This window comes from Marmota flaviventris, chromosome 4 (assembly GCF_047511675.1).
Source record: "Marmota flaviventris isolate mMarFla1 chromosome 4, mMarFla1.hap1, whole genome shotgun sequence".
NCBI lineage: Eukaryota > Metazoa > Chordata > Mammalia > Rodentia > Sciuridae > Marmota > Marmota flaviventris.
In genome coordinates, this window is record NC_092501.1 from 59,282,967 (window position 1) to 59,304,059 (window position 21,093).

At 33.6% G+C, this 21,093-nt stretch overlaps 1 protein-coding gene across 3 annotated transcripts in view; it reads left to right on the forward strand.

Moving 5' to 3' along the window:
• Positions 1 to 21,093, forward strand: part of Jmjd1c (jumonji domain containing 1C) — a 231,227-nt gene that overhangs the window by 68,148 nt on the left and 141,986 nt on the right. The gene's annotated exons all lie outside the window — the stretch shown is intronic.

Below are 21,093 nucleotides of genomic sequence, written 5' to 3' on the forward strand. Positions count from 1 at the left end.
GTCCATAGTCAGCTGGCTCTAAGGAGAAGAAACATCACGACAGCAGGATATGGTGAAGGAAAGCTGCTCACTTCATGACATATCTAGTAAATAACAGGAGGGAAATAGGAAGAGGTTGGGAACAAGAAATACGCTTCCAGGAATGCCTGTAGTGACTTACTTTGTCTAATTAGGCTCTACCTCCTATAATTTCTATTGCCTCCTCATAATGCCATCAACTGTGAATGCAAGAGAGCCTCCACCTCTGAACATTGTTCCACTGGGGACCAAGCCTTCAAAAGATGAGCCTTTGGGTGATGTTCCAGATCCAAAACATAACAAATTTATTCTATCCAATTTGGTGGAAACATAAATCAGATTAAAGGCTGCTGAGAGAAAGTTAACTGTTTTGTATGCAATGGAACAAATTAGCTGAGTGAAAGTTTATAAGTGAAAGATGGAGGATGCTAACACCTTCCATAGCACATGATTTTTCTTGGTTTGTTAATCAGTGAATCATTATAGGCAGTAGATGTTGAATGTGTAATTATGTGTTCAGGTAATAGGTAAAATTACTTTATATTAGGAAATGGTCCATTTAAGAAAATATAGTAGATTTTTAATGAATTCTTCAGTATGAAAGAAATATATGAAACCGATTATTCTGTTAAGAGCTGAATCTCTTTAACCTTTGTCCTCCGAATTTGGCAGAATGTATAGCAGGTAATGAATGAATTGCAGTATTTTCTTAATAAAATAATCTTTTTTATCAATATGAAAGAAATATTTTAAATGCCACTGAAACATTTCAAATATTTGGTATAACTAATGTGACAGGGTAGGTACTTTCTACTTTACAGTGCTGGGAATTCCACATAGGGCCTCCTGCAGGCTAGGCAAATATCCTACCACCAAGCTATACCCCTACCCTGAATTTTTTTATTTTATTGGTTGTTCAAAACATTACAAAACTCTTGACATATCATATTTCATACATTTGATTCAAGTGGGTTATGAAATCCCATTTTTACCCCGTATACAGATTGCAGAATCACATCGGTTACACATCCATGTTTTTACATATTGCCATACTAGTGACTGTTATATTCTGCTATCTTTCCTATCCTCTACTATCCCTCCTCCCCTCCCCTCCCATCTTCTCTCTCTACCCCATCTACTGTAATTCATTTCTCTCCCTTGATTTTTTTTCCCTTTCCCCTCACATCCTCTTATATGTAATTTTGTATAACAATGAGGGTCTCCTTCCATTTCCATGCGGTTTCCCTTCTCTCTCCCTTTCCCTCCCACCTCTCGTCCCTGTTTAATGTTAATCTTTTTCTCATGCTCTTCCTCCCTGCTCTGTTTTTAGTTGCTCTCCTTATATCAAAGAAGACATTTGGCATTTGTTTTTTAGGGATTGGCTAGCTTCACTTAGCATAATCTGCTCTAATGCCATCCATTTCCCTGCAAATTCCATGATTTTGTCATTTTTTCGTTCTGAGTAATACTCCATTGTGTATAAATGCCACATTTTTTAAATCCATTCATCTATTGAAGGGCATCTAAGTTGGTTCCACAGTCTAGCTATTGTGAATTGTGCTGCTATGAACATCGATGTAGCAGTATCCCTATAGTACGCTCTTTTAAGGTCTTCAGGGAATAGTCCAAGAAGGGCAATAGCTGGGTTAAATGGTGGTTCCATTCCCAGCTTTCCCAGGAATCTCCATACTGCTTTCCAAATTGGCCGCACCAATTTGCAGTCCCACCAGCAATGTACAAGTGTACCCTTTTCCCCGCATCCTCGCCAGCACCTACCCTGAATTTTTAAGAATGTAGTTTGCTCACATAGGACAGTTTCTATTTGCTAATAATCAAATATGTGTGAATTTTCTATCTTAGTTCACCATTTAATTCTTTTCTATGTATAGAATAGTAACTTAATATGCATAATTTTTTTTAAAAAAAGTCTGAAGAGAAACTGATTTAAGGACTAGGGATATAGCTCCATGATAGAGTGCTTGTGTAGCCTGTGTGAATCTCACTTTGATTTCCAGAACTGCTGAAAACAAATAAAAGCTAAAAGGTAATAGAAGATAATAAATAAAAGATAACAGAAGGAGGAATGGAATTAATGAGTTGAATCAATGGCAGTTTTAAAAGGAAATTTAGTTTTAAAAGATTTAAAAATGATATTCAGAAGCTATAGTTCATAGAAAACTTTGAAAAACAAAAGAAAGAAGATAATTAATTCATAGTAAGTTTTTACAAAATATTTGTTTAATAAACGTTGTTAATAGTAAAAAAAATTTAACCCTGACTAGCATGGTTTTTGATTTTCCAGAGTTTAATTCAAAATTGTTTAAAATTTCTAATTATATGTGTAAATTTTATATATAAAGTCTCAAAAGTAGGAAGTAATATATAATACAAAAATGTATAGCTCAATATTATGGTTAATGAATAAAAAAACTTTAAAAAATTTTTCACCCTTTCTTAAAGCCGGGTGTGGTGGTACATACTTAATCCCAGTGGCTTGGGAAGCTGAGGCAGGAGGATCACAAGTTCAAAGCCAGCTTCAGCAAAAATGAGGTGCTAAGCAACTCAGTGAAACCCTGCCTCTAAATAAAATACAAAAAAATTATGGCTGAGGATGTGACTCAGTAGTCGAGTGCCCCGAGTTCAACCCCACCATACACCACCACCACCCAATAGAGTGAGGTAAAATTCTGTCTTATATTAATAAATTACTGATTTTATAGGTTTCTACTAGGAAATATTTTTAAATAATTTTTTCATAACTTTAGGACATTTTTTTTACTTAAATTTTTAACCTCAACACTAAGACTACTTAAACAATTACCCAACTTTTAAAAAACTTAGCTTACTTTCTCTTATGCAAGAAGTGTACGCTTGAAAATTACTGAGTTGGTTTGAAGTAGAAAATCATTGTAATTCCATCACCAAGAGACATGCATTTTAATTCTTTGATAATATATTCCTTTTACTTCTTTTTTTACTTCTACCATAGAATTAAAACAAGTGTGGTAAAGTATATTAAACATAAAATTTGCCATATTAACCATCTTTAAGTGTATAGTTCAGTGGCACTAAGTACATTCTTGTTGTCCAGTCATCACAGTCGTTATTCACAGAACTTTTTCCATCATGTAAAACCGAAATTCTACTCATTAACAAGCGGTTTTCCACCAACCTTTGGCCGTGTATACTACCATTCTACTCTTTGTCCCTATGAATTTAGCTCTGCTAAGTACCTTATAAGCAGAATTATATAGTATTGTCCTTTACTGACATATTTCACTTAGAATAGTAGTATCTTCAAGGTTCATCCATTTTGTAGCATGTGTCAGAATTGACTTCGTTTCTAAGGCAGAATACTATTCCATTGTATGTTTATACCACATTTTTAAAATCTGTAGACAGATACTTGGGGTACTTCTACTTCTTGGCTATTGTAAATAATATAGTCTTAATATTTATTCCTTATCATATGTGTGATTTGCAAATATTTTTTCTCATTTTGCTAGTTGCCTTTTAATTCTGTTGATAGTGTCTTTTGATGGACAAAAGTTTTTAATTTTGTGAACATGAATGCTTGTGAATATACCCAGAAATGGAATTGCTGGGTCATATGGTAATTCTCTAATTATTTGAAGCACTCATACCATAGTGGCTGTACCATTTTACATTCCTACCAGCAGTGTACAAGGTTTTTTAATACTTATTTTCTGGTCCCTCCCTGCTCTGTTGGCATTAGCCATCTTAGTGGCTGGGAAATAGTATCTCATTGTAGTTTTGATTTACATTTCTCTAATGAATGTGATACTGAGCATCTTTTCCTGTGCCTATTGGCCATTGTATATCTTCTTTGGAATAAGGTTTATATTTCAGTCATATGCCCATTTTTTAATTGGCAAAATTTGAATGGTTTTTGTTGTTGTTGTTGTTGAGTTTAAAGGGTTCTTTGTATATTCCTAATTCCTTACCATAAGTGATGAGGTCCATGTTCTTTTTGTTGTTCTTGTTGCCCATATCCTTGTCATTGTAAAGACAACAACAGATCAGACAATTGCTAACTCCAATTTCATGAAGATTTTCCTTATATTTTCTTCCCAAAGTATTATAGTTGTCAGCTACATGTTTGGGTGTTATATTTGAGATAGTTTTCATATGTGATATAAAGATCCAAGTTTTTTTTTTAACATGTGGATATTCATTTTTATCAGTTCCATTTGTTGAAAAGACTGCCCTTGCCTCTATTGAATAGTCTTAGCACTCTAGTCAAAAATCATTTGTTTATATTATATGGTTTATTTCTGGGCTCTGGGGTCTGTTGCGTGTGTCTGTGTGATTGTTCTTGTGCCAGTACCACACTGTTTTTACTACTGTTGTTTTGTAGTAAATTGTGAAATGATGGTGTGTTTTTCCTCCAAAATTTGTTTCTTTCAGGTTTGTTTTCCCTCTCTAGTGTTCCTTGAGATTCCATATGAACTTTTAGAGTGATTTTTCTATTTCTCCAGAAAATGTCTTTAAATTTTGATAGGAATTACATTGAATCTATAAATGATTTGGAGTAGTAAACATCAACATTAAGTCTTGTAATACTTGAAAATGGGATGTCTTTTATTTGTGTTTTCTTCTATTTGATTCTTCAGTGTTTTGTAGTTTTCAATGTATAAGTCTTTCACCTCTGATTAATTCCACATAATTTATTCTTTTCAATGCTATTTTAAGTAAAATTTTTGTTCATTTCATTTTTTGAATGGTTCAAGATTAGCATATGGAAATGAAACTGATTTTTGTGTGTGGCATTCATATCTTGTTACTTAGTTACCATCAGAGTAACTGGTGAAAGAATGAGATTCTCTAAGATCAGGAAAAAGATAGAAATGCTTTCTTTTGCCATCATATAATGTTGGAAGTCCTACTCAGAAAATGAGACAGGAAGGATAAAGACATTAACATTGGAAAAGAAGTGAAATTATGTTTGTAGATTCTGTGATCTTCTATGTAGATTCCACAAGAAGTCTTGTTAGAACTAATAAATGAATTTGGCAAAGTAATAGGACACAAAATATCTGCTTTCTTTTAAGCATGGTTTTAAGTTGAGACCATATTAAAATAGTAGAATCTACTTTGTTTTACCTCAGTGTTTCATTTTGTATGATTCTCCTCATGAGTACTTTATGTTTTTTTGTAATTTTTAATGGCTGCATAATATTTAATCTTGTAATGACCCTTTTTCCTAATGTTGGCATTGTAGTTGTTTCCAGTTTGCAAGGGATTATATTTCACTGTGATAAATGCCCACTGTATGTAAATCTTTGTCTATATCATAAAATTTAGATTCATAGTAGTAGAATTAATGGTTAAAGAGTATGAACTCGAAAACCACAAAAACCTTAATTAAGAATCTTACCACTGATTGTTGACGATTTATACTGACTGCCATTGCCCCGAGTCAGTGGAGGCATTACACCACACCCTTGCAAGCATTAATAATTTTCAGGCCATGTTGTTTTAAAACCCAAACAAACGTAAGAGTAGAAGCAATTATACATCTCAAGGATTTAACATTGAATGTTATCTTTTCTTTTTCTGCTAATTGGATATTTTAAAATACTATTTTATTGTTTTAATTTGCATTCCTCTTATAAGATGAATTTTGTCATGTTTATTAGAAACTTGTATTTTTGTGATTATTTTTAGTACTTATTAGGGTTTTGTGTTTCTTATATTTGTTATAAGTTTTCTTTAAATTATTACCAATTTTATAACCCTTTCATCATGTTTTGTAGTTTGCTCAGCTAATTGTTGGATAGCAAGTCCTTTTAAATTGTAAGTTTATTTGTAAAATAAGTCTGTAATGGAATATCTTCATTAATTCAGATAGGATGTGACTGCCTTCCTTCCTGCCTTTCTGTTGCCTGCCTGCCTTCCTTCCACTCCTTCCCTTTCTTTTTTCCTCCCTCCCTCCCTCTCCTTCTTCCTTTCAAAACATTGTAAAACTTAACAGAATGAACAAGTGAAATGGGAATGTTTGTAACACTTAAGAGAATAATCAGTTAAATTTCATAAGAATTTTGCAGATTTATCTTTTTATAGTACATATGACTAAAATTCTATTGTTTCCCTTTCTGTTCACTAAAATAAGGTTTCTTTAGGATGTCTATAAATAGTAGTTATGAAATTCAGATTTTTAAAATTTTTGTAGCACAGTGAAATGCCATATCTACAAATTAAAGAAATTTGAGGGAACTATCCATGAAGTGGCAACAGGATGAAAGAGTAGAAACTAATACTTTGTCTTTAATTTTCTACAGATTTAATGTTTCTAATTTTGTACACATGATACTACTTGCTTTATGTTTTTTTGTACTTTAACATATGTTTGTATTTATTATCCTCTTTCTAGTTTCACTCCTCGTGTGGTACCTGTTAAATATTACATATTGGTTATGTTATCTTGTCTACCTCTTATTCCTGGAAATGAGTGGAAACTGGCAGTGTACCTGCTGGTTTTTTAAAAAATTATGACAGGAAAAAAATGCTGTTGTCTCATTAGTTTATTTTTAAAATTTAAAAGTAATTACATCTTCAACAAAGTACAGATAGTATAATACTCAGATTACTTCTCTGGAATTGTCTCTTTGTCTAAGATATTAGTAGCCAGACATTTATTGGAGCACCTCATAAAACAAACTGAAGTGCTCACTTTTTTTGCTTGGTCCTGTATGGTCAGGGTACCACCTGAGGTCATTCTAACAATGTAGGCTGAGGTAACTTACATTTCTGTGTAAGTTACTTAATATATTGTTGTTAAAGTAAAATACTTGTGAAAGCACACTTATCTGCACCAGAGAAAGAGAAAGTGTTGGCAATCATAATTGAAATCAACGAATTACCTACCTAACTGGGTTAGGGCCCTGGCTCCATCTCCTTTAGGAAAACCTTCTGTGGGGAGTGGGGCTTTGACCCTAACCCAGCTGGGCTGTAATACTACTGCATTTTCTAAGGGGCAAAGTTTTCTCCTACTTTTCTGCTGGCCCAGCCTTCCAGATCACCCCAACCAGAATTAATCTCACCAATCTGTACTCCTGTAGAACTTGTTTGTACCTGTTTTAACAACCAGCACATTCTGCTTTGTATTTTATCTAATTGTTTGCATGTCTGTCTTCCTCTACTAGATTGTAAGTTCTTTGAGGACAGGAATCATGTCTTACTCATCTTTGTATGGTTTCTCGCAATGTAGCACCAGTGCCTCACTATCTTATTGAATACATACTTAATTTAAAATGATTGACTGCAACCTAGCTAGTGAAAAAGAACTCCACTGAGAATTATAGTAGGTTTCCTGGCTAGTAATTTAAGCTGAAATCAAAGGAGAGGCAAATAGAATCAGCCAGTTTTGGTAAAACAGTGAATTACCACTTTTAAACATGGCAATATAGACAAAAATAAATACTAAAAAGCTTATAATGCCCTCATTCTAATAAAGTACGAATTTGATTTTTAAATTGTCCAAGTAGGGAAGTGTAGAATTACCCAACTAAGTTCTTTAAAGATATGAAAGGAAGAAGCTGACCAAATAAGTCAACTAAATTTCCTAATTTCTGATAATTTGCCTGAATTTCTGAGGTAAGTTTTAGGAAATTCAGTTTCTTCCTGGTACAGATTTTCCTTCTGTAATTCTGGTTTGAACAGGAATTTTTTTTTTTTTTTAGAGAGAGAGAGAGAGAATTTTTTTAATATCTATTTTTCAGTTCTCGGCGGACACAACATCTTTATTGGTATGTGGTACTGAGGATCAAACCCGGGCCGCACGCATGCCGGGTGAGCGTGCTACCGCTTGAGCCACATCCCCAGCCCCTGAACAGGAATTTTGATCAGGAATTTTGATTATAATTATGTAAACCTTCATTAATTTATTTCTTTTAGATTTTTTTTCTACTAACAATGCCTTTTAGTTACTATCTGTTCTGAAAGAAACTCTCTCAAACGTTTGAAAAGAATTCATTACCCTTAAGAACCAAATTGCCCTAATATTGGCTATTATGTTGACAAAATGGATTTAGTTCATGGCCTTAACCACATTTTACTAAGATGTGAAGACATGCCACATTCCAAATTACAAATGAACTTTGAAGTAAGTTCATTTTAACAGCTTTTATATATCAATATCTGAGTTTCCAGAATTAGAATTATTAGTTATATAGGTATTTTCTAAATACTTGGGTAAAAGATGAAATTGAAATGGCAGTGTGACACATTCAGGATTATTACTTCTTTGAAAGGTAAAACACTTTAAGATATCAGATTATGTATAATAAAGTATTAACTTTTCTAATGCTAAAATCTAGGGCTGGTAAATATTGTAATGGATGAGTATATGTATTCATTTATTGTGGATTAAAGACAATTTTTTGGAAAGTATGTTGTAAGAATCGCAAAGAAGTTCATACTCTTTGATTTATTAATTCTACTCTTAGGAAATTATCCTTAAAAACAATTTTTAAAAAGTAGAAAGTATATTCAGTTCAACTAATGTTTGTCAGACACTTTATATGAAACAGACTGTGTAAGAACTACAGATACAAAAACGAAAGGCATTAAGTTAACATGCAGAAAGATGTTCATTGTAACATTACTAAAGCAGATAAAAAGGAAACAACTTGAATGTCCAGTATTTCCTGAATGTTGTTAAATTAATTTGGAAGGATATTATGCAGCTTTAAAAATGCATTTATGTTTATATTAGATAAATATAAGCAACATAAATCTTGATTATGTTAGTGTCTGAATTTTATATATTTGGATAGTAAATATGAAATATGTATATTTATAAAGTAAGAAAAATAATTGTTTTAATAATGGTGAAATTTTACCTGACCAAAATTTATCTTTAAAAATAAATAAATTAAATAAATAAATAACTATTTCCCAGCAAATTGGTAATTTTAATGTAAAAATGATATCAGTATTGTTTCTTTTGGAAGTAGTTTTCTTCAATTGAGTTAATTTAGTAGATAGACTTGTTAAGGTTCTGTTAATATATTTTGATAGTTTCTTTTTGTGTTTTGTTAATACAGTATTTTTATATGTGTCTTTAATATAATACAGATTTAAATTTTCATAATAAAATTGACAATTTAAGTTTAACAGTAAAATATCAATAGTGAAGATTAAAGTTTGCTTTTAAGTATTACAGTTATTTGGTTGCTCATCAATTCACATGGCTTCATGTGACTTTAGAAATCTAGTTTATAGATTCAGAATAGTCAAAGTTGAGAAAGAGAATCTTAGCAGGCATCTAAGGAAGGCAGTGTAATATTAAGAGCATAAAACTTCATGTTAGACTTCTTGTTTCAAATCCTGACTCTGCCATTTACTGTTAATATCTGGGTTAAATTAAGTTGTTTATTGTCTATATGTCTCATTGTGTTCAAAATAGTATCTATCACACAAGAATTGTGAACATTAAGCAAAAAAAAAAATGTATGAATAAAAATTTTTGTACTCAATGAATTTTGCCAAATTTATACTTTGAGGGAAATTTTCTCAAGAATACCCTCACTTTTGACAACAGTTTTAAGTTTAAGGGGGTTCCTAAAACCACTCCCAGGTTTAATAATTTACTAGGATCTCAGAATTCACTGAAAGCTGTGCCTACAGTTTATTACAGAAAGACTATAGAAATTAAAATCAGCCTGGGGAAGAGTTGCATAAGCTACAAAGCCTGGGAGACATCCAGATAACATGATCATACTCTCCCTATAGAGTCCCTATACCTCCTCCTAGCCATAATTTTGTGAATATTGCTAACTAGAGAAAATCAGCCCATGCTGTCCACAGTTTTTATTGTGGCTCCATCTACATGGGTTAGCTTTAGTTTTCCAGAAGTCAGATTAAAACTTTAGTTTTCACTTCCACTGGAGGTTAGAACTGATACTGAGAGGCCCAAAATCACATTGTTAAATTGTTCAGTGGACAAAACTCCCAGACAATCTATCAAACTGTACATTCCATAAGCCTGGAGATCAGTTTTATGTTTATATTTGTCTGGATATTTACATTTACTACAGAATTTATGAGATAGTCACAGCAATAGTAACTTTGGATACAGTCATCTCACAATATTCTCGGGGAATTGGTTTCAGGACTCCAGACAATACCAAAATCTGTGGATGCTCAGCTTCTTTGTATAAAATGGCATTATATTTACATGTAATCTACACCATGCTCTAGTGTACTTTAAATAATCTCTAGATTACTTATAATATTTAATATAATATAAATGCTGCATGAATATTTGCTTTACTATTATTTAGGGAATAATGACAAGAAAAAAAAGAATTTATAGGTATTCAGTACAAAGAAAGTATTTTTCCTTATGTTTTTTTTTTTCAATTTGTATTTGATTGATTCCACAATGCAGAACTCATGGTTGTGTGGTGGTGCATACCCTGTAATCCCAGTGACTTTGGAGGCCAAGACAGGATCTTAAGTTCAGGGCAGCCTCAACAACTTAGTTAGATCCTCAGCTACATAGTGGGACCCTGTCTCAAAATTAGAAGAGCTGGAGATGTGGCTTAGTAGTAAAAGTGCCCTTGGGTTCAATCCCCAGTACTAAAACAAAAAACAAAACTCATGGATACTGAGGGCTGACTCTAGGCCTAACTTTTGGAGGAATCAGTGTATAGTAGGGATAAATTTAAGGTGGCAGCTAATCTGATTTATATAGCCATTCCATACATTTTGAGTTTCTATCTCCTGAAGAGATTCTCACTACATCTCCTAATATATTTGATTATCAATGTCAGTATTCTCATAAGACTTACTTACATAAGTTAATTGCGTCTTACCAAAATTTTAGTGCTGTGCCATATTGTCGTATGGTCATGGTGTAATTCAATTTTATTACAGAAGAAATCAGTAAGAATTGCAGAGGAATTTGCTGTGCCATCTTAACAGAATTGACCCTTGTTCATATGTTAGTTATTATTATGGACAAGTATAGTTACACTTGCCCCTTATTCAGTAACTTCCTAGATTCCAGGTTAATTCTTGAGAACAAAGCCAATTATCCTGTCTCCATTTACAGGCTTATACTAAGACTGTTTTCCATTATGTGCTGTCATAAAGCAGATTCTAGCCAGGAACAGTGGCAAATACTGGTAATCCCAGTTACTCAGAAGGCTGAGGCAGGAGGATCCCAAGTTTAAGGTCAGCCGTAACTTAGTGTTAATAAGTGTCTACTTAATAAGACACTAAGCAACTTTGCAAATCCTGACCCCCCCCCCCCCCGCCCCAAAAAAAAAGAAAAGGAAGGAAAGAGGGATAGAGGGCGAAAGAACAACTAGGGATGTAGCGTAGTGGTAGACTGCCTCTGGGTTCAGTCGCCAGTACCAGAAATACTACTTTAAAAGGTCTACTTGATTGTAAATATGATGTATTCTCTTGTTACCACATTCTTGCATACTACCTTCCCATTAAAATGTTTCTCCCATCATTGCCCAGGATAGTATGCATATTTCAGATTTTTTCAGTATTTTATGTCTTTTGATCATAGAGGCAGTATCAGGTAGTGTCTGATGGTAAACAAATTATGTTTCAAAGGAAAATTTTCTAGTACAGAATCTTAGTGGTCATTGCCAAATGGTGATTATGAGCTCTATACAGGGCTGTCACGTAAGGAATTTGTCTAGCTTCTATTCTGAATTGTTTGAAAGTAACTTCTATAGACTTTGCCATTTTTTCATCATTTCCCATTTAGCATGTCCAGTCAATAGTGTCTGAAAGAAAGATTAATATGCCTTTTGTTTTATTACACAGGAGAAACATTTCCCAGTCAGACATAATAAACATCTCCATAATTCTTTTAGGTAAAGGAGATGTAAGTACTTTTTCCAGGCATTCTTTTATCCAAACTCTTACGTAAGTTGTGTAAACTCTTATGTTCTTGTGTCCTTCTAATTTTAACTATAGCCACTGTTAGGACTTTGCCAATATGTTTGTAACTTTTGTGCTTAGGTTTCCTTGACAAGGAGTCCCAGAGACATCTCTACCTCTGTATTTTGTTCACTTGCATGCATTTGACCTTGGATTCCCAACTGGGACCTAGCAAGGACCTAGGCCTCCTTGAGGCCTTTAGGAACATCTGCTTAGGCAGGTTGAGCTAAAGTATCTTTGAGTCGCTTTTACCTTTCAGTTTTAAAAATTTTCCTGAGATAGGGTGAATAAGCAGATTTGTTTAGGGTCCTTTAATATAGGGCAACCATCAGAACCTTCTATAGGCCTTCTCACCCTCCGAGGAGTATATCAGTATGACCTTTGTTTTGACTCCATCAATGTTCACTTTATTCATCCTATTTTTAAATAATTGTTTAAAGATTTCCACACACCCATGTGGAACAAATCTCTTGACTTTCTCCTTTTTGTTTTTCCCCTCTGTTTTCTCGAGAGTCTTTAAACATTTGACACATCAGAATTTCTGGCAGGACACAGCAGGATTAAATGAAAACCCTTTTACTAAGTGGTTTGACTTCCTCTTGAGTTCCATTTCTTTCATTCTTCCATTAGAATGTTGTTAGCCAGTGTATGCCCTAAGACAGGTACTTAGAGGATAGTCTTCTGAGGAAAACTGAAGGTCCCGGAGAAAAAGAATGATAAATGCTAGTTTAAGGATCCTCCAACAAAATTGTCATAATCTCTATTGATTCATTCTGCAATGATATCAAGTCAGTCCCACTCAAAAAACATTTTCTATAGCCTTTTAGTTCCTTACACTTAAATATGAATGCCAAGTTAGTGATCTGTACAGTCATTTCAGTTCTGATTATATTTTAGAAGGTATATAATAAATATTGTATACTAAACTATTCAGATTTCTTAATTAACTTTTTGCCTGAATGAAGATGGGAGTTTTGGGTTTAAAATCTATTCATTAGAGGTATAATGTCTGAAACTATTAGCTATTAGGTGAATACTTAATGAATGAATGAATGAATACAAGACATTTTAATTATGAGTTGAAAGAAATTTCTTCTTTTTAATTTTAACCTCCTTTTTCAAGTGAATAGTTTTAATATGCCAGTATTTTCTAAAGTCTTATGAAAAAAGAAAAAACCAGTATTCCAAACATCTTTTAAATTCTATTCTGAAGTACCTTTTTAAAAAATAGATGGACTCAGAAGGTGGAGGCAGGAGGATCCTGAGTTTAAAGCCAGCCGCAGCTGGGGATGTGTCACAATGGTTGAGTACCCCTGAGTTCAATCTCTGGTACCAGGAAAAAAAAGTAGACTGAAAGGGAGAAGGGTTTAGGTCAGTGATAAAATACTTGCCTAGCATGAGGACCTATATCCCAATAAATAGATAGTAGATTTAAATTTCTTTTACTCCATAATTTTGGATTTTGATTTCTATGTTTGTTATTTTTTGTTTTGTGAATCAAATTGAGGATTAGGATATGCTTACTGAAGTGTCGTAAACTTATGATGTCAAAGTAAAACTGGAAATAAGCCAACAAGTAAATTATTTATGAAACCTGAGACATTGCTACATTTTTTGGTTTTCATTTTAATTATTTGATGTGTGCTCAGTTTTTAGGTATATAAGTATCAGGGGATTTATTTCTGAAGACAGTAAAAGAACTTGTTTAATAATAAAATCAGAAAATTCAGTTATTTAAAGCTAAGTACATAAAAGTATTTTATTTAAAAACAATTCATTTTGATGATTAAGCTCATCAAAAGCAATTAAAAATATTTAATAGAGCTCGGAGGGTGGCTACTGAGCACACAGGTACATACCTGTAATCCCAGTAATGAGGGAGGCTGAGGCAAGAAGATCACAAGTTTAAAGCCAGCCTCAGCAATTTAGAGACCCTGTCTTGTCTCTGAATGAATGAATGGAATGAGTGAATGAATGAATGCCCTGGGTTCAATCCCTGGTACCAAAACAACAACAACAACAAAAAGTAATAGAAACTGTAGTGGATGTGGGTGTGTGTGCGCTGGTGTAGGCACTGCTTAACATTAAACCTAAGTCCTTGATCATGCTGGGCAAATAAAACTTCATACCCAAGTCTCTATTTCTTTTTCATTTTTTTATCTTGCTTTTATTAGGATTTTATTGTGTTCTTAATCCAGAAAAAAAAATCAATTATGAGCCAAGTGTGATAGCTCATGCCTGTAATCCCAGTGATTCTATAGGCTGAGCAGGAGAATCGCAAGTTTGAGATTAGCCTCAAGCTATTTAGTGAGGCCCTAAGCAACTTAGACCCTGTCTCAAAATAAAAATTAAAATAGGCTGCAGAATGTAGCTCAGTAACATCCCCCCACACACACATGCAAAACAGAAGCTCGTGAATTTGCATAGTTAATTTTTTTCTTTCTGCCTCTTTCCCCCATTCTCACCCTATCCATGAGCTCAGATTTTTCCCCATTTTAAAGAAATTGTTACATTATTTAATCCAAACGTCAATTAATTGCAACTAACTAAAATTTGTTTTGCAGAATGGTTAGCATATCTCAAGGTTTTTGTAATCTGCTAGAGGTTATTTTTGCCTTTTTGTTAAGCCACAGTCAATTATTTTCTTTGAAAATATTTCATGTCCTAAAGTAGATGATATTTTGGAATCACTTTATTATTTGATCTTTCCATTATAAAAATTTTTCATGTATATTCATCTTTTTTCTTCTATTTGGAATTAGGATTTTCACTCTTTATTTCTTTCTTTGTTTTTTTTTTTTTTTTGTTTGTTTGTTTTGGTGGTGTAGTTGGACACAATACCTTTATTTCACTTATTTATTTTTAGATGGTGCTGAGGATCAAACCCAGGGTCTCACACGTGTGAGGCAAGTGCTGTACTGCTGAGCCACAACCCCAGCCCTCTTTTCTTAGTTGTATTTCAAAACAACTAAGAATAACATCCATTTTCTTTCTGTCCAGAAATGTGACTGGCTCTGTCTTTCATGTATTCTAATTTGAGAGATTTTGTTCACTTCTTGGATGAAGTAATCTGCTTTGATGATGAATTAACCTAACCATATCTAAGATTTGTACTTCTTAAGAAGTTTCTCTTTAACTACATTTGCTTTTTCTTTTGACTTATGGTTTAAAATGCAGCTATATCATATAATGTGTTGCAGGATATCTTTTTTATTTATTCACTGTATAGTTTTGTACATTTACTAAGTGTTGATTATGCAGGTTCATTGAATCCCTGCTGTCTGACTTACAGATATTTAGCTGTATTTGTGGAGTTTTATAAAAAATAACTACAGCTCTCTGGATAAAGTATGTTGGCACCAATTCATGTCTTCATACATGTACTTCGGATAATGATGTCTATCATATTCCACCATCCTTGCTAATCCCCTGCCCCCTTCCTTTCCCTCCCACCCCTCTGCCCTATCTAGAATTCATTTATTCCTCCCATGCTCCCCCTCCCCACCCCACTATGAGTCAGACTCCTTATATCAGAGAAAACATTCAGCATTTGTTTTCTTGGATTGGTTAACTTCACTTAGCATTATCTTCCTTAATGCCATCCATTTACCTGCAAATGCCATAATTTTATTCTCTTTTATTGCTGAGTAAAATTCCATTGTGTATATATGCCACATTTTTTTTTTTTATCCATTCATCCACTGAAGGGCATCTAGGTTAGCTCCACAGTTTAGCTGTTGTGAATTGTGCTGCTGTAAACATTGTTGGGGCTGTGTCCCTGTAGTATGCTGTTTTTAAGTCCTTTGGGTATAGTCTGAGGAGAGGGATAGCTGGGTCAAATGGTGGTTCCATTCCCAGCTTTTCAAGGAATCTTCATACTGCTTTCCATATTGGCTGCACCAATTTGCAGTCCCATCAGCAATGTATGAGTGTACCTTTTTCCCCAGATCCTCGCCAACACTTACTGTTGTTTGTCTTCATAATAGCTGCCATTCTGACTGGAGTGAGATGATATCTTTTTTTTTTTTTTTTTAATTTATTTTTTAATTATCGGCGGACACAACATCTTTGTTTGTACGTGGTGCTGAGGATTGAACCCGGGCTGCACGCATGCCAGGCGAGCGCACTACCGCTTAAGCCACATCCCCAGCCCCTGAGATGATATCTTAAGAGTAGTTTTGATTTGCATTTCTCTAATTGCTAGAGATGATGAACTTTTTTTCATATATTTGTTGATTGATTGTATATCCTTTTCTGAGAAGTGTCTGTTCAGGTCCTTGGCCCATTTGTTGATTGGGTTATTTAGCTTTTTGAGTTCTTTATATATCCTAGAGATTAGTGCCCTATCTGATGTGTGAGGGGTAAAAATTTCATCTTACAGATTGTTTCTTTTGCTGAGAAGAAACTTTTTAGTTTGATTCCAGAAAATCAAGTCAAGTTAAATAACAAGAATAAACAAATATGGCTGGAAATACAAACCATGTCTCAATAATAACCCTGAATGTTAATGGCTTAAACTCACCAATCAAAAGACATAGGCTAGCAGACTGGATTAAAAAAAAAAAAAAGACCCAGCAGTATGCTGCCTCCAGGAGACTCATCTGCTAGGAAAAGATGTACACAGACTGAAGGTGAAAGATTGGGAAAAATCATACCGCTCACGTGGACTGCGGAAGCAAGCATGGGTTTCTATCCTAGTATCAAATATCAAATAAAGTAGACTTCAAGCCAAAGTTAATGAAAAGGGATAAAGATGGACATTATATACTGCTCAAGGAAACCATACACCAACAAGACATAACAATCATAAATATATATGCCCCAAACAATGGTGCAGCTATGTTTATCAAACAAATTCTTCTCAAGTTCAAGAGCCAAATTGACCACGACTCAATAATCTTGGGTGACTTTAACACACTTCTCTCACCACTAGATAGATCTTCCAAACAAAAGTTGAATAAAGAAACTATAGAACTCAATAATACAATCAATAACTTAGACTTAACTGACATATAGAATATTTCAACCTGCATCAAGTGGATATACTTTCTTCTCAGCAGCACATGGATCCTTCTCTAAAATAGACCATATAATATGCTACAAAGCAACTCTTAGCAAATAGAAAAAAATAGAGATACTACCATGCATTTTATCAGATCAAAATGGAATGAAATTGGAAATCAACAACAAAATAAAAATTCCTCCATCACCTGGAGACTAAACAGTATGCTACTGAATGAATAGTGGGTTACAGAAGACATCAAAGAAGAGATTAAGAAATTCTTAGAGATAAATGAGAACATAGACACAACATATCAAAATCTCTAGGACACTATGAAAGCAGTGTTATGGGGAAAATTCATTGTATGGAGTTCATTCCTTAAAAGAAGAAAAAGTCAACAAATAAATGACCTCCCACTAGATCTCAGAGTCCTAGAGAAAGAAGAACAAATCAGCAGCAAAAGCAGTAGAAGGCAAGAAATAATTAAAATTAGAGCTGAAATCGAAACAAAAGAAAACAAGAAAAAATTGACAAAACAAAAAGTTGGTACTGTTTCAAAGCACACTTTTCATTGGTATTTAACATTTCAAAAAATGATTTATGTTAATTTTTTAAAGATTTTACATTAAATAATATCAATAATGCATTCATAGTTAATTTTTGAAGGCTTACCAAATTACAGGTATTTTTCTTAGTGGTTTATATCATCCCTTTGAAGTAGATAACTATTATCCCTATTTTTCAGATGAGTAAACTGAGGCATAAGTCAGAAACAAAGTTTAAATAATTGTAAGTAGTATGAGGTTAAAAGTGAAAATCTTTTTTCACTCGCTGCTATGTATGTATATCCCTTAATTAATAGTTTTGTTATATATCCTCATAGACTTTCCCTTCCTTTCTCTGTTCTGTTTTTCCTCCTCCATTCTTGGAAAATATATAAATATTTACAGAAACTGTGTGTGTGTGTGTGTGTGTGTGTGTGTGTGTGTGTGTGTATATACAAACACTGAGTTACATCCTCAGCCTAGAAATCTTTTAATCTCGAGAGTTTATATGCATCTATTGCTTTGTGAATTAAATGTGGTTTTGACACCTTAGATAATAGAAATGAAATGCATATGTATCAACAATGAAAAATATCTGTCCAAACCATTATGATTATGTTTTAAACTGGGTACGCCCAAAGATGAGTGTGCCATAACTTTGAGGTTTCCTTAGGGATTTCAAGGAATATACGAATGCTTTCCTGGGTCTATTTTCCCATTCTTCATCAATGCTCTGGTGATAAACTATAGCAAAGTAATTCACTTTGAATGAAAAAAGAGGTCTAACTTTTGCAATGAAGAAATCATTACAGATTCAGAAATATTTTAATCATATAAGTATCTCTGTCTCCCATTTTTCAATGAGTAAGAATGCCAGAAAATATCTACTATTCTGACAGGTGTTATCTTTGCAGCAAAATTTGTCTTGTACTTTACAATAAATGAAGTGTAGTAGTATGCATGTAGTGGTGGTATATATGGATGTGCAGTAAATTTTTTGCAGTCACTTTTGTTACTGCACACACAATGGTTTGGACACACACACACAGTTTCTATAAATACTTATATATTTACCTAGAACGGAGGAAGGAAAACAACAGAGGAAAGAAGGGAAAGTCTATAAGAATGTATACTTCTGTGTGGATTATGTAATTATACTACTGTTTTAATAATTCTTCTTGTAAGATAAATAATATTTAAGCTTATTTCCTTCTCATTGAAATAAAAGTCGTCCTCATTTAAATGTAGCTAATTGGAAGAATATAAATAATTTTTAGAGCACAGGATGAATTTTATTTTAGAAAAGTAGTGATACATGTAGCTTAGATTTCAGCTAGATTACAGTTTTAATTGTGGAGTCCAAAGTCAGCTGCACTTGCCTGCCTCCAAACCTGGAACCCATCTTATTCTTGCATTTATCTAAAATCTTATCTAAAATTATCATACTATCTAAAATATTATCCTCTCTGTGACCTGATAAGAACTACTTAGAGAAGGAAAAGTCTGTTTTGGACTTATGGCTTCAGAGACTCTGTCCCTGGTCAGCCAACTCCATTGCTTTGGGCTCAGATGAGGTAGAACAATCATGACAGAAAAGCATGGCAGAGGACATCTTCTCAGCTCATTGCAACCAGTAAATGCAGAGACCTAAAAGTTTTTAAATAAATATAAATTTAATACTAAAGCAGTGGGAATTTTTAACAAATACTCTGAACAATAATGGTGAAAGGAACAATGGATTAAAGATAATATTACAGTTATATTGAAGTGTTTTTAAAACTATAAAAAGTGAAATATAGAAGTGTATATAAAACTGAGTATGGGCTGAGGATGTGGCTCAAGCGGTAGCGCGCTCGCCTGGCATGCGTGCGGCCCGAGTTCGATCCTCAGCACCACATACAAAAAAAACAAAGATGTTGTGCCCGCCAATAACTAAAAAATAAATATTAAAAAAAAAAACTGAGTTAATATGCTCATCTGAGTTTTAGTTATAAAGGATTAACGTAATATTTAATATAGAGAGACTATAGAAATTAAAATACAAAAAAATGGTTAAAATTAAGAATAAAATGGAAGATTCAGCCAGTTAGGCACAGATAATAAATTTAGAAGCTTAGGGGCTGGGGATGTGGCTCAAGCGGTAGTGCGCTCGCCTGGCATGCCTGCGGCCCAGGTTCAATCCTCAGCACCACATACAAAAACAAAGATGTTGTGTCCGCCGAAAACTAAAAATAATAAATATTAAAATTCAAAAAATAAATAAATTTAGAAGCTTAAAAATTAAATAGACAAAAAAAGTATGAAAGTCAAAACAATTTCAGATCAAGAAAATAAATAAGTAAAGATTTTGTGTCCAACTACAACTAAAAAATAAATTTTAAAAAAAATTAAGCCAAGGGCTGGGTTTTTGTAGCTCAGTGGTAGAGTGTCTGCCTAGAATGGGTGAGGCTCTTGGTTCAATTCTCAGCACCATATATAAATAAAATAAAGGCTCATCAACAACTAAAAATAAAAATATTTAAAAAAAAAAAAGTTAAGCCAGGAGCAATGGAGCACGCCTGAAATACCAGCAACTTTGGAGGCTGAGGCAGGAGGATTGCAAGTTTGAGGCCAACCTCAGCAACTTAGAGAGACCAACCCTATCTCAAAATATAAAAAGGGGTGGGGGAAGTGCCTCAGCAATAAAATGCTCCTGGGTTCAATCCCCAGTACCAAAAAAAAAAAAATTTTTTTTTTAAGAGTTACCTTTTCCTTATTTCTTGGTAGTAATTTTCCACCACTGGGACAATTGATGCATAATAACTTTTAAGACATTTGTCTTGTGTGGTTTAATAGTTATTTAAATATATTTATGTTTGCATTTATAGGTGCATGATTACCGTGAACACAACTACTCATTAATGGATTTGTTTTTTTTGTTTTGTTTTTTTGGTACTGGGGATTGAACTTGGGGGCATTTGACCACATCCCCTTTCCTATTTTATATTTTATTTAGAGACGGAGTCTCACTGAGTTGCTCAGCGCCTCTCTTTTGCTGAGGTTGGCTTTGAACTCAAGATCCTCCAGTCTTGGCCTCCTGGGCTGCTGGGATTATAGGCATGTGCCACCATGCCCAGCTACAATAATGGATTTTTTAAAAGGATCCCCAAAGAGGCAGTCAATTAGTACAAATATATTTTCTGTTATATTTTTTTACCTCCTTTGTTTAAAATCTTTCAGTAATCTTAATATTAGTCTTGATTTAAAAGATCATATGTAATCATGTATAAGACTTTGTAAAATCTTTTTTTTTTTTTTTTAAGAGAGAGAGAGAATTTTAGTGTTTATTTTTTAGGTTTTTTTTTTTTTTTTTTTTTTGGTGGACACAACATCTTTGTATGTGGTGCTGAGGATCGAACCCGGGTCGCACGCATGCCAGGCAGGCGCGCTACTGCTTGAGCCACATCCCTAGCCCAAACACAATCTTTTTTTTTTTTTTTAATACCTTTATTTTATTTAATTATTTTTATGTGGTGCTGAGGTTCGAACCCAGGGCCTCGCACATGCTAGGCGAGCGTTCTACCACTGAGCCACAACTCCAGCCCCTTTGTAAAGTCTTGA